Here is a 14,667-nt window from a genome sequence, read left to right as displayed (position 1 = left end):
TGTTCATGAAATGATGCTCGAAGCTGAAATGATGCTCGAAGCTAAACTGAATTCCCAAGGTAATGCACAAACTATTGTCTAAAATAGTCTCACTTGTGAATTTGACCAATTTTTCGATTGGTGATTATTCATGTGTTTAACTGATGACTCATGAGGGCTAGAAAGAACTATGCTTTCTTACTATTCATCAAACTTAAGAAAGAAAGTCACTGCCAGGCCAAAGCAATTAGCTAGAAAGGTTGTTACTACTGTTGCACTGAGAGAGCTGGTGGGATTACTCATTCTTTCGGGACTATTATAAAACAAAAGGGTCACAACGATTTGCTGCCCAGAACCAACATTGTTCTTCTTTTTTTTTCTGAACGTCGTACATCTTATTATTGAGGAAACCCCCAGTGAGGTACTTATTGGATTAAGACATCAGATGTGCAGAGATTATTTGCGTATCTCCATCTGTTTTCTTTCAGTCCTTTACACATAAATAATTGCTGTGATGCATGGCACATATTCAAGCACCACTGTAGATAGTCATTGATTTAAGTGACCCCTTGACCTTTCCTCTTGTAGTGTTTGTAATCTCTACAAGTGTAAAGAGTAGAGACATAATACAAATAAGGAGTAGTCCCAATTACTGGCTTGACTGTTTTTGGCCACCTCCCAAGAATTAAAATTATGTATGTTTCAGTATATACATCCATTAAACAGCATTTCTTGGCTGAAAAAAGACGATCGATCTTGTTGAAATTTCTGGAACGAATGTCCTCTGTATGTAAATCCTTTTACTACTTTGCCATACATGCCATCAATGCCACAACCAGAAAAAACAAGGTTGTGAAATAATTGGTCATGCAACTAGATAATGTAGCACTAAATGCAAATATTAAAAGCCATTACTAAAAAAAAACTCAGATAAATCCATTTTGTGTTCTTCTTTTGTGGTGATGGTTTTGGTTTTTGCAGCGAGAACGTTTGATGAGTCCCTCCGAGTTTATCCACATGCACAGAATTCCTGATTACATTTTATCTTGGCCTTTCATCACTGAATCTTTTCAATGCGTTTAGTGTTTTAATCACTGTGTGGGTCTCAACGGTGTGACTAGGTTTCGCTGGTGAAATATTGTTTATTTACAAGGCCGCACTGTGGTTTGTGGACACAAGAGAATAGGACACACAATATTTGTATTTTTCATTTTCATTTCCTTCAGCATATTTTGTGTATCATCGAGGGAGGTTTGTAGTGAAAACATTTACTTGGGATGATTGTAAAGACATTTTGATTTCGACTTCAGTGGGATTTTCTGTTCTTTGCCGAGGATGCGAATGGCTTAGAACAAATTGAATCACTGCAGCGCTCACAGCAGGGAAGATATCAGGGGGAGGCCTATATACTTTAGAACCTTACAGTGGATCTTGTTTGAATGTTTCAGCACCATGGAGAGCGAGAAAGAGGGTAATTATTGCTTTTAACTGAACTAACAACTCTTTCACTATTCTCTACATAATATAAAATCAACAAAGTACGTCCATGAATTCACATGACGTGTCTCCATGACTGATCCCTCCAACGCAAAGCCTTTATAGTGTGACTTTTAGAAAAAGTAGTGCACATGCTCTCTACAAAAGGTCCAGTAATTCTACACGTTTTTCCTTGTCATCCTTGTGTTCCCATTATGACCACACAAAGCATTTCGGCTGATAACCTTCTTTAACAAAAGACTGATGATGAAAAGTTATCACAGCTACACATATTGGACTAGGTAGCCGTTGGTCGGATCTGACCACTTTGTACTGGCTCTGGTAAATGCCATAATCTTTTAAAATTACTCACATCTCACAACAATATCAAATTGCCTTATTTGCTGTTTTTAAATTGAATGAAAATAGTTTATTTCTTATGTGTGGACATTACTGTGTTCATTATTGATATTGAAAATTGAAATTACTTATTATTACAAGCTGTTGTCCATAATGGCACATGGCCAGAAATCTGTTTTGATGTGAAATAAAAGCGGGGCAGTGATGTTGACTTTTCATAATAGATAGACGAATAAGAACGAGGAGGAAGAAAAACAAACACATTGACTTTAATATAACACATGTCCAGTGCAGCATTTGTACTGTGTGGGTTGATGGTTATACCTTTCAGTAGATGGCAGTGTGACACACACTTTATATGGAAAGCCTCTGTGTCTTCAAATGTGAATTTAAAGTTTAAGATCGCATCCTGCAGCTATACAGTGATTTCAACAGTTTGACAAGTTTACCTATGTTTCCTATCCAGAGAAGGTTGCTGAGGATGCAATTTTCTGTCCAATCTTGCTAGACAAACAAGCCAGAGAGTAGCCTACTGAAACCCCGGTTGATTCCCGTGAAGTCATCGTGTGAGATAAGAACATCACTTTCCCTGTCCGACATCCCTTTCTGATCATCCCGGTAATCTTGCAGTTGGACAAACGGTCTTTGCCAACTTTCCAGGACACATACTTGTGCCTGTAGTCCTGAAAATGTAGAGTTATGCTTTAGAGCGATTTTAGATCAGGGCTCATTATCTTCTGATAGACAATATCATTCATTATTTGCATGACCACTTTTATGGGAGCAATACCATTTTATAGGACAGAGCCATCAGGGTTTAAGACGGGATTTATATTTACAATCTTTATTTCGGCTAAATCGGTGTGTGACTAGACTTGGTTTCTGGGTAAACTTTGTTTGAGAATTCATCTATGACAAGATTCTGCAGGTGAAAAGTCCATTTTAGCAGGAAAGATCATGAAAATGTTGAAAGGACAATCATTGTGCCAATTAAGAGTATCTGATGAAAGAGCAAGAAAGCTATACAAAAATGAAAGCGGACCAAATATTAAACTAAAAAATCTATTATATGGTGGGATCACAAATTTGAAGAGCTAATTTAGTTTTTTGACAGCTCTTGCCAGTGTCTGTTTTTTATTCTCACACTGATATGCTTTGCTTTAAATAATGGAGTATTAAATCCCCCAGTGACAGCTTGACACCGTACATGGCTGATTACATCCAGCTTTGATTTAAATGCACTCATCCCCCACAAACATCACTAAGATCCTCCGGTTCTGCAAGGAAATGAGTGAGGCAGTAAAAATGATTAATAAATGGATGGTAAATAAATTGAATTTCGTCACTGTACAATCACACGAGTGTGACACATCACACTTGGGGGTTGCAATATCACCCTGCCTCTCCACATTAGGGTGGCATTTTAAAAGATGTGTATGTATGGTTTACCAGTATCCTTAGATCTTTAAAGAAAAGCATATTTAAAAAAAAATACTTTATTCATGGATTTATTTTAGAGAACATACACATAAAATAAACCTGAAGAAAGGGACAAAAAAACAAAAGACAAAATAAAATAAGCAAATAACATGGCGTACTTTACAGGTTTCTAAGGACTTCCAATTACATTGTTAACCATAGGCAGATGTTAATAAAAAGTCAAGGAGGTGTCATGTAGGTCCCTTGTGGAATGCTTCTGTCAGGGGCAAGACTACTGATGGTTTACGAATATATTAAAGATAATATTCCTAAAATTGTTATTGAAATAAATGCTAAATATTATGAACTTTTCTCAAATCTTTGCTTTTTTCTATTGGAAATCCAACTTGGGATCTCTAAACCTAAATGTAACCAACCTGAGTAGGAATAAATCAGTGATGAAGCAACAGTCATAAGCAGACTTTGCTTCAGTTTAAGATGTGACAAGTGAAAAGAGTTGGAAACCAGTGTTGTACACTGTTACTTCTGTGCCTAGACAACAAATGTTATATCTGATGCTTTACTTTTTAATATAAGCCACATTATAGAATATAGGTGAATACACAGAACATAATAATAACCCTGGTAAACAAACACACTTGAATGTGTAACAGACCTCTAATGTTTTTTGTTTATTGCGTTTGACATTTCAATGGAGCCACTACTGTAAATAATATATACCGAGGAAAAAGCAGGACAAAAAACTGCTGCTTTATGCTTTTAAAAAAACAATTGCTCTACCACGGAACATTGTCAAGTCAAGTAATAGGTAGAGGGGCCCCTGCAGGCTTATAACTAGGAATAGCCGTCCTGATTGTCCTCGCAGTTGGTGGTCGTGAATAAGAGCCTGTGTGTTCAGTGTTCATCAGTGTTCCTGTTTATTCACTTATAGGGACTCACAACAAGCAGCTCTGGCACAGAGGAAGGAAGAATTGATTACCAGGTGTACAGGATGAAAACAAGATTGGTCTTTTATAATGCAACATCTTTCAGAACATTCATGCAGCTCGCACACAGGAGCACAAAGAGAGGCTGAGTGTGTACAATCTGTTTAATATCCCCTGAAAGAGCATGGCGCTTTGAAATATTCATCAACTGTTGGGAAAAGTACGATTATGCGGTATCACGTGTGGTTTTTGAATATAGCAAATCCCATTGATTGTACATGGCCTTCTCATTTATATTCTTTTCCTGCTTCAAATCCCTGTTATCAAACGGAGAAGATTAATATGATATTCTTACACTTGCAGCAGTTTTCGGTAGACATTTGTTTCAGTGGGTAATGATTGCTACAAAGCGTTTTCAATATATTTATTTTCCTTCCATGAAAAGCCATTCTCTGTGTGTCCCAAGGACTTGTTTGCTCCAAAACCGGCTCAATGACCAAGTCCTAAAAATGAATAAACCATTGATGTTTTATTGAAGTGCACGCATTGGAAATTCTCAAGTACAATGAGACCTAGGTGACGAAAACGAGGCTAACGATAATCTCTGTCTCAAGCAGAAAGTGAATTTTGATGTATCTCTCTGCAACATGGCCATAATGAACACAGGTGGTGCAATGAGAACACTGGTTGGTATAATCGAGTTTTGACTCTTTTCTTCAATATGTCTGCATAGGAAGTATTCTCAAGGCTTTTTACAATTCCAATACAGCTGAGACATTCTTATGTCACATTTTAAAAAAAAAGGTGTACTTCGATGTTCTTTAACCCAGGTCACATGCCTAAAAATATCTCTCTAGCCTTCAGTCCATCACTTTATTCTTAAATTTGTGGTTGTTAACGCACCCTAAGTCAATGCAATCAGTGCACTATCCAATCATAACCAGGGGTACTTTTGCATTATGCTCAGCTAATTTGATTAAATCCTGATTTGTTGAAAGAATTATACACACATACTGAGCCAGCTGTAACACCTGCACACAAAATGACTGAAAGCCTGTGACAAATAGTAAGCAAGCGGGCAGAGATGCTGACGCAGTTAAACAGCTAAAAGTAATGGTGGGGGGAAATCAAATATATGGACAAAATGATTAGAAATAGAGTTGTTTAAAGTCTGAGGTTAATAGTTTAAATAAACTGGTATAACCTATGAGTAAGTGGTTGAAATAAGTTAAAGTATTGGAAACGGCTGAAATAGCTAGTATTACACACACACACACACACACACACACACACACACACACACACACACACAAATTAATGTATCGACAGTTAAATAATTAAATGTAACGAGTGAACAACTTAAAAATCCAAATGGCTGTTTTCCTAAAGCCACACACAAGCCAGGCACAATATGATTTTATTCTTTCCCACCTGATCCCATGCTCCAATATATGATTTCAATGCTTGAATTTGCTGTTGGTGAATGAGGGGACAACTTTCACCTGCAAAAAATAAAAAATAAAAGGTGAGAGGAACAGTTACTTTAGGGCATTCATAAGTGTGAATAATTATGACCTTACATAGACATGTTTTGTACTCTTCTCCTTGTCTTGTTTAGTGCTTGTGTAAAGCATGACGTTAAGGGGTCCTAGCAGACTACCCTGTCCTTAAATTACACCAGTTAAACCACATACGGTCTGAACTACTGATTAGACGTTCTGAGACCGAACATCGAAGAAGAAAGTGCTCCCAGAGGCTTTTGGAGAATTTGCATGCTTGACTACTTGAAATTTGAAAAATAAACATACGTATTTAGCCTCTAGATTACACATTTCTCCAAAGATCTTAGCCAGCGTACTCCATCTTTTAGTATACCTTGGAATCCTGGTTTTTCAGTAGTGGGCATGCTCACAATCCTGGCATTTACAATGAGAAAAGTAATGTATCTGTAGATTTATAATTGGCATCCTGAGATGGACATTTCTCCCCACTTGTCATCAACAGTTATCCAGTGTGAGCTTCAGTTTGTCGCAGAGGGATCGACAGGAAGTGGTTCTTCTTTGTGCCTGATTTTAATGCAACTGAATTAGGCCTTTCGATTGGGACAGTAAATATTCAACTTGTGCTACTGAGTCGCCTATAGACCTGACCCAAAACCTTCTTTGTTTTATGTTCTGACAGTCAAATGATAAAATCGGGCTGTTGTGTTTAAAGTAAAAAAGGATGTGTGCTCTGATCAAAGACAAACTCAGTCTCTGCAATAAAGCAATACTCCCATTTTTTTCGTCAGTGCCCTCTTTGCATTATGTGGTCAGGTTTCCTTCACAGCCTTGTTTTGCCGTGGATTGAGGAGAGGAGAGGACAACATAAAAGGCGGCCGCTGCAATTTCATCCCTATTGGCCCCCTGGCAAATTGGCCCTTTATCAAACCGGGGGCCCTCATCTATCAAGCCAAAGACGGGTATTGAAATTGCCCCACCGGCCACAAATCAGACCAATGGATCGGAGCCTTTCTCTCAGACAAGGCCGTCATCACTCTGTAGTGGCTGGAAGGGGAGGAACCTGGGCCGTTTAAGAGGCTATCCTGCGTTCTCTTACTGACGGATGGCCTGAACACTGACCTCCCTCTGACCAGGAGGAGCATGCTGCTTGGACCAGGGCCAAAAAAACCTCATGTTTAACCTGGATCATTATCTGACTGCATCTTTTCTGACTTTGTGTTAAGCTTTTCGTTTTTCTCAATCCTGACATGCCTTTGCTTCTTTTGTCTGTTTGTTATTTCTCCACCTGCTCCTCATATTAGTTTTTCTCACCTCCTTATCCTGTCTTTGCCTCTTCCACACCCACACAAACACACACACGCACGTACGCACGCACGCATGCACGCACGCACGCACAGTGTCTCTCTTTCTTTTCCCACACTTTCCCCCCTCCCTCCCTGAATCTTTCCTCCCACGGTGCACATTCATTTTCCGTAGCCAATCAATGCAAATGGAAGAAGACCGTAATGAAGGACAAGACAAATGGATGCTGTATTGTCAGCTGTTCCTCCCCAGTTTTTTAACATTAGTCTGCCTGCTATGATTGATGGAAATCTCTTCTCAGGTATTAATACCTCACTCTTGCCATATTCCACACCAACAGCTATCTGTAATGGTGAGGTATATCTACACTGCCCCGGCTGGCATAATCCTATACTGCGAGTTGCTGTGCCTGTAAATAACATGAATTGTATTGTATATATTGCTTCCCCCTGATGAAAACTGACAGTTCCGCCAATTCTACCGAGTCGTATGGACACCAACTTTTCCAACAGCTTAAAAGTTTTGATAGAGAAATTTGTACGCAGAAGTGCACACGACGGCGAGTGATCTGTCTGACCTGTGATCTATCATCAGCTGGCACTCTTCCCCTTGCAGTCGGGGGCGTCTTTGCTCATCCTCTCTGATCAATTTTGTGACTTATGGGTTTAACTAAAAGCCCATCCGTATCTATCTATCTAATCTAATCCTCTTCTTAATTATGTTTTAACTGCTCTGCTTTTATTTGATTAGATTCAATCACACATCTTTACATGCAGAGTCATTAACATAAATCCTGCCTATTGTCATTGGGGCTGATTGGAAAGCATCAGACACATTACTTAAAAACATGCATGTGCAATATGTATTGGATAATTATGAACACAATGTGGGCCATTTGGCTACAGTTGTTTTAATTTTGTTTGGCCATAATGTCGGTAACGATAACATTGTATGCACCAAAATGATTATTGAGCTCCGGGGTCAGCTGCATCACTACAGTTTGATGGGGCAAGAAACATGAGAGGTGGCCCAATCATATAGCTAGTACAACATGGTGTTAATCCCTCATTGCAAAGGTAAACTGTGGTTGCGTTCCGAATCGCATACTTTCTACTATATAGTATGTAGAAAAAAGATTTAGGGTGTCCCGATTCTTATGGCCAGATTTAGGATGGTTAGAAGTACCCGGATGTCCTACTTCATGCGGCCACGATTGTTAGTGTTGAAAAGTGCATCCTATTTGGGCGATTCTGACCCACAATCCAGTGCGCACGTGAAGTGACGTAACATCGACGAAGCCTCCATATGAAAACAAACGGGGATGCGACGGATATAAAACCAAGAGGCAAGATCAAGGCGCAATGTTATGATGAAATAAGAGAGTAAAGTATGTCCCAATAGTATGCCTGGCTACTGCATCCTAACTAGATTCTTTTTATCGTCGGATGTATTATGTAGAATAGAAAAAATAAAGAGTATGCGATTCGGAACGCAACCTGTGTGTTCACACAGCGACAGGAACAATAGGGCAAAGTACCACCAGAAAGTATAGTCCACAACTATCCACCCATTCACCGCAGTCAATGGAGGAATCTTTACAAAGGACATTTTGGGTTGTAATTGAACCATTCACCATTGCTTCTTTTCCTATAATAACGTTGGAATACCATTTGATATTTAAAACTTGCATGGGGATCTGAATGTTTGTCTTTCCTCCTGCACTGGACTTTTTTTCAGCAGTGCTGCAGCATCCCAAGATATCAGGCAATTAACCTGGTGTATTACCATGTGTTTTATTGGCAATAAATTATGGCAAAAACTGCAAAATTGAGAGCCAAGCTGGAAAGCCAAGCAGTTTGGTACTCCTTGAATGCCCCAGTGTGGATAACACCGCCTTACTGTTGCCCCAGGCTTTTTATAAGAAACATAAAGTTATTTTTTTGCTAACTCTATTTTTAAGCACATAAGAAGTAGACTGCATAATCCCTACTCCTTGCCCTTGGTGCAGGGCGAGTAAAATGGAGCACCATGAAATGCTAATCAAATTTAAAGGAAACCAATTCGCAATTCTGAAAAGCCTTATCCCACCCATCCCCTTGACTCAGTATGTGTAAGGTGTTATCAGTCCTTTGGGAGAAGCAAGGGAACCTTGGCCTGCACAGCGTCTGGGAAGGGAAAAATGCAAGTCTTCAGGGGGGGTGGGGTGAAGGGGGGGGGGGGACAGCCGCACACACAATGGAACGCCTGCAGAAAGTAAAACAGGTCAGTACTCCGGTGGTCTGATAAGGCAGAGGGACTCATGAATTAAAGAGTGGCGGAGGGAATATGACATTTTTCGTTTACGTGTCTGTCTATCGGGACTGCTATAGCTTGCCGGTGAAATTACCTGGAGAGAAGCTATAGTTCGATAATGGACTGCCACAGACAAGATTCACTGTGGTAATTTCTCCCTGCTCGTAATGGCAGATTGGCATTGAATATTCCGAACACTCTCGCTGCCTTTTGGGATATATTCGAGAGGCAGGGGAGTTACATTATCATAATAGATCATTTATATCTGCTTAAATACCTATTTTCTATTGTGTAATAGAAGCCATTGTTCGGCAAATCACTCCCTATTGGATAAATATTGGATTTACAAGGCTCATTGCGCTTAATTAAAGCAGCCAGTGGGAGCCATCGTCATTACCAAAAGTTTAAACAGTTTGTGCCCTTATATAAAGGTTTCGCAGTAACATAGTACATCAGTTTTTATACTGAGCAATAGCGCTTTCCAGCCTCACAGCTCCAACGTATTGATGCAGATAAAAGGCCCAAAGAATCCTCTAATGCCCCTCAATTGTTTTGGGGGGTAAATGAAGACCTTTTGTTTTTCCCAGCTCTTTCTTCAGCAGAGAAGCAAGTGATTAATATGGAAGTGGTAATGGCAGAGGAGGGCAGGGATGCGATGGGTCTTCTTTCTCTAATGATTGGTTTAAGTGAGTGCTGTAATGGGCTGGGGGTGCCAGGGCCGCTGATTTACGGGACCTCCTCCTGTCGTCCTGCCATCGAGGAAGCCTGGAGGGGTGAACAAGAGAGTTCAGCCAGTCCTACACAACCATATCAGAGTAAAAATAACATGGGTTCACACAAAGTATATGTATGTAGGTAACACTTTACAATAAGGTACACAAAAAAAGAGTAGTTTACCTTTTAAAAAGGGTAGTTTACCTTTTTAAAAGGTAAATTTACCTTTTTTGAAAGGTAAATTTACCTTTATAAAAGGTAAACTACCCTTTTTAAAAGGGTAACTACTCTTTCTTGTGTACCTTATTGTAAAGTGTTACCGGGAGGGGAGTGGCCTTGTTCCCAGCTAACCTTTAACTGAGTGTGTGGGTGCTGGCATGGAGGTTTGCACTGGCAAAATGATGAATGGTGCTCACAGAGTGTAAAGCCGAATGCAATATCTTACCAGAAGACCCCCAAAGTTGAAACTTTAAAGATCCTCACTGCAGCGCTTTACCTCGAAAACAAAGCTCCTGAGACCAGTTTTGTCAGATTCCCCTTTGGAGCAATACAGATGAAGCGAGTATTTCTCCCTTTGGAAAAAGAAAAGGTTATAGTGTCCTCCACGGGGTCTTTTGGTGGGCGAAACAAAGGGAAGTGGAGCCTGAGGGCAGGTAAGGTGGGTAAATAGCTTCTCTAATGGAGTCTTAATCTGTGGAGGACAATCTGCAGAGAGCTGCCCCTGGCTGTGCCAGTCGGGATGATGAGACAGAGGTGACAGCGTGGCAGTTATTATTAGTGGTATCATTGATCAGACAGCCGCAGAGTCTGGAGTTGGAGAGGGATGATGGATTTGGGTTGCTCCAGCCCAGCCCAGCTAAGACATGAAGGGGCTCAGGGAGGAGCTCAATGTGTCCATGTGGGGGTGAAAAAAAAAGAGAAAGGACGAGGAGCAAGGCGATGTTGTTCGGTACTTTCATGTAAATCAGGTGGGATCTTGGCCATAGTTCAGAGATGGGTTGGCTGTATTTGACAGAAGTCATCCATCTCAGGCAGTAATATGTTCCAGATGAAAGAGTTTGTGTTTGAAGTTGGAGTACAGACAACTTTCAATGTATGAGAATTCTGCGTAAGGCAAGGCTTAACAGTGTCCTTCTATTTCTTTCGCTGAAGGTTTGCCTACTTCGATCGATAGTTTCATCTTTCAGCCCTTTAATTGTTGGACATGAGTTGAACTGAAGGAACTTGCCTAGTCTAATGGTAGCATCTCATCATTTCAGCTCTCTAAAGCCACAACTCAATAATATCCAAATTAAATTGACCACAAGTTGGGATAATTGTGTTTTATAATTTCATGTCGATGATCCTCATCCGGCCAAGTCTACAGAGTGCTTCCAAAATGGTAGACAGAACACAAAAATCACTATGTCAATCAACCACTGCAGCAGTAGAAGGCTGACGTCTGCTACAGCGACATCTCTTCCGAACACTTTGAAAGTGACTGTGCTGCTGATCGCTATTTCCATAATGTAACACACTAACTAAGTACCACATACAAACCCACTTCAAAAATACTGAACCATATCCCTTTAATTGAAAGGTTAAGGGATCTCCTTATAATTCAATAGGATGGTAAAATCATTATTATCATAATTCATGACAATTCATCCGTTTGTTAAGTCAGATTATGACATTAAGATATATAAGTACCATATATGGATAACTTTTCTACAGCACATTTTAATCTTTTGATTGTTTGTTTGGGTTTTATCATTATGTTGAGGCACCAGCAAGTAAAGTCAAACAGCTATTAAACCTCTGATACTCTGAGTCACTTTGACCTTTTCATTCTCATATTTTACAGCATAATTCATGATATTGTATTGGTATTTCCTTCAAAGTCTTGTATTGGCCTCAGGTATGACGGCATGTATTTCTCTTGGAAAGTTTCAAATACAAGCTCCCCCACTCAGACTTACAGAATTACAAGTATATTATGTCCTTGACTTTCATGGTCAACTTCAGCAGTGAATATTTTACACAAAAAAACCTTTACCGTTGGCTTTATCCGATAGGGCTGTTTTTTTTTCAAAACACGCAATTTAATTTCTATTCATTTAGACTTTGACTACACACATTGTCCCATAGCAGTGCAATATCGTTTCATCTTTAGAATTCAGGATGAATAACGCAATTTTCTGCTGACAGCTTTGGCACGCATGAATAATGTAGTTGCAAAAGTCCATCATATCCACTCAGTGAACTGAAAACAGGATTTCAGTGCCACAGATTTAGACCACATTGCCATTGTTCCCAACTCATATTTAATACAATTTTTGCTTGAGGCAGCCTCATATGCTCAGCGATTTGTATCAAGTTTCTTTGATGTGTGATATGTTCCTAAAATCTGTTTTTTTAAATATATATATTGTATTGATATTTCTTCAGAATAATACTACCTAATGTCAGTGCTGGGTCAATGGGTCAGTGGAAGATGTAAAACTTGCTTGAGAGGAAGATTTGACCAGAATGATAACAATTGACAAAATCTTATTCATGTGTTGAATACATAAAAAAGACCCAAAATAAAACAACTGCATTGATCTTAATGAGGCAAGCTTGCTCATGATAGTGTTTTGTCTTTGACTTGGTCTGCCTCAGATCGGGCTGTTCGTTAGTCAGTCTGCCTGGTTTCTCTAAGACAGGCACATTTATGATAGATCTTCTGTCAAACTGTGACGTTCTGAAGAAAACTTTATTCATGGTGTCAATATCCAATCTGAAAGCAACTTTTTAACGTCTTAGTTTTAATTGAAATAAGCTGGTGTAGGGAAGAATAATTTCATATTCAGAATAAACGCTTGATCTCTTTTTTTGGGGTAGAGCGATAGAGGATCACAAACCCAGTCGGTGCAAACTCATGCTGTGCAGTTGAACATTGTTCAAACCCTGAAAACTTCCTCTTAAATTCCCAAAGTTTACAAAGACATCAAATGTCAGGCTGAATTATGGCGGAAATGTAGGAAATGATGCCCAAGACATTTAGAATATTTAAAATTTGATGAAATGGTGAAGCCATACATTTTTTAAAACATTTTTTTACACAATGCGAGCATATAGCTTCCTTGCGGTACTGGAACACACTATTATGTATAACACTATTTAACAAAGTGTTACATATTAATGTAACTACCTTCAACTAGATTGAAGTTACAAGGACACTGGATGTTAAAATATTATATTAATATATGTCATAATTAATAACTTCAGACTAATTTGCATTGTGCATCTTAAAAGCCCTTCAGGTAGGCCTAAACAACAACATAAATGGCTGATATTAAATAAATAAAGACATTACAAAACTGATAATGTAAATTAATACAAAAAATACACACACACATGAATCAATAAACATATGAATATAATGGAACACAATTTGGCGAAAAAAAATCTTTCTCATCCCATTGCTGTAAATGTATTTCATCAGTCTCATTTTAAAGGTGCAGTGTGTAGAATGTATTGGCAACTTGGTAGAAATCAAATTTAATATTCATAATTAGGTTTTAATTTGTGTCTAATAGCATTACATAATGGCTGCGCCTTTAACAGTATGACTTTGATCGGTTTATTGGTCTAGTTATTGCATATTTCAAAGCGATATATGTAACTTCCAACTACCAGCCTTTCTGGCTAAGCGCTTCACCAGCTAGAGGGCATTGTTGCTCTGGAGCCCAGACTGGACCCGTGCCAACTCTGCAAAGCTCAAGAGTCAACCCCATCCATTCTGTTGGCCCTAGACCAAATACATCTCAGCTGGACCACTGTTTTCCCTTTTCTCTGCTGACCCCTCCAATAATCTGGACTGCACCCATCAGTTATATCAGCTGCGTTCATGCCCGTGTTACGTTAGTTCTTCAACTGGTCTCTGTTGGCCCAATCAGAGGCACTGTGTGACGATCAAATCATTTCCTACCCTAAACACGATCTACTTTTCCAGCTTCTAATCTCTCTCCTTTGACGTTTTTTGGTATATAAGCGCCAGAGTTTTGGTCTGAAAACTGCCCTGTTGATCTTTAATCTAGCAATGCTGCCTTATCCCTAGATCAGTTGGTTAGCAAAATATCACATGATATGATAGCAATGTGTCACACTTCTGCTCAGAACATGCCCAGACCCGGGTTCTAAAGAAAAATTATCCCCTAATAGTCTATATTATACCTGATCTCCCAAAGCTGCACCCTGTCAATTAAGCTTTACACTGACGATCAGTTGGAATAATTTCCCCCTCCTTTATACAGCTTGTACAAGAGACTTTTCTGTTAACAAATGGTAGTAAATATAAAGACTCATTATACTTGACTTTTGAGAAAGGCTTATAGGCTGTGGTCCAATTTCTCGGTCCAATTCACATCCAGTATTCCTCCGGTTTGCTCAATAACCTTTTGTACAAAGTTTTGCATATGATTTAATTTCATCATATATGCACTGCTGGGTGGAAGGTGCAACCCTCACTACAGCCTTTTTTCCTGGTCTTAAATCCACTTTAATGCCCTAATGATTGCTGGAGGGGGAATTATTCACCCTGCCATGATGCCTATGAGCAGATGCTGCTGCTCTGTATACTGAACTCTGCTATTGTGATGCATATTTAAATATGAATAAAATATGTTCTGCCTCTACTCATTTTACTGAGAAGT

Source organism: Ammodytes marinus (genome assembly GCF_949987685.1).
Source record: "Ammodytes marinus genome assembly, chromosome: 18".
Lineage (NCBI taxonomy): Eukaryota > Metazoa > Chordata > Actinopteri > Uranoscopiformes > Ammodytidae > Ammodytes > Ammodytes marinus.
Note: the sequence above shows the minus strand (reverse complement) of the source record.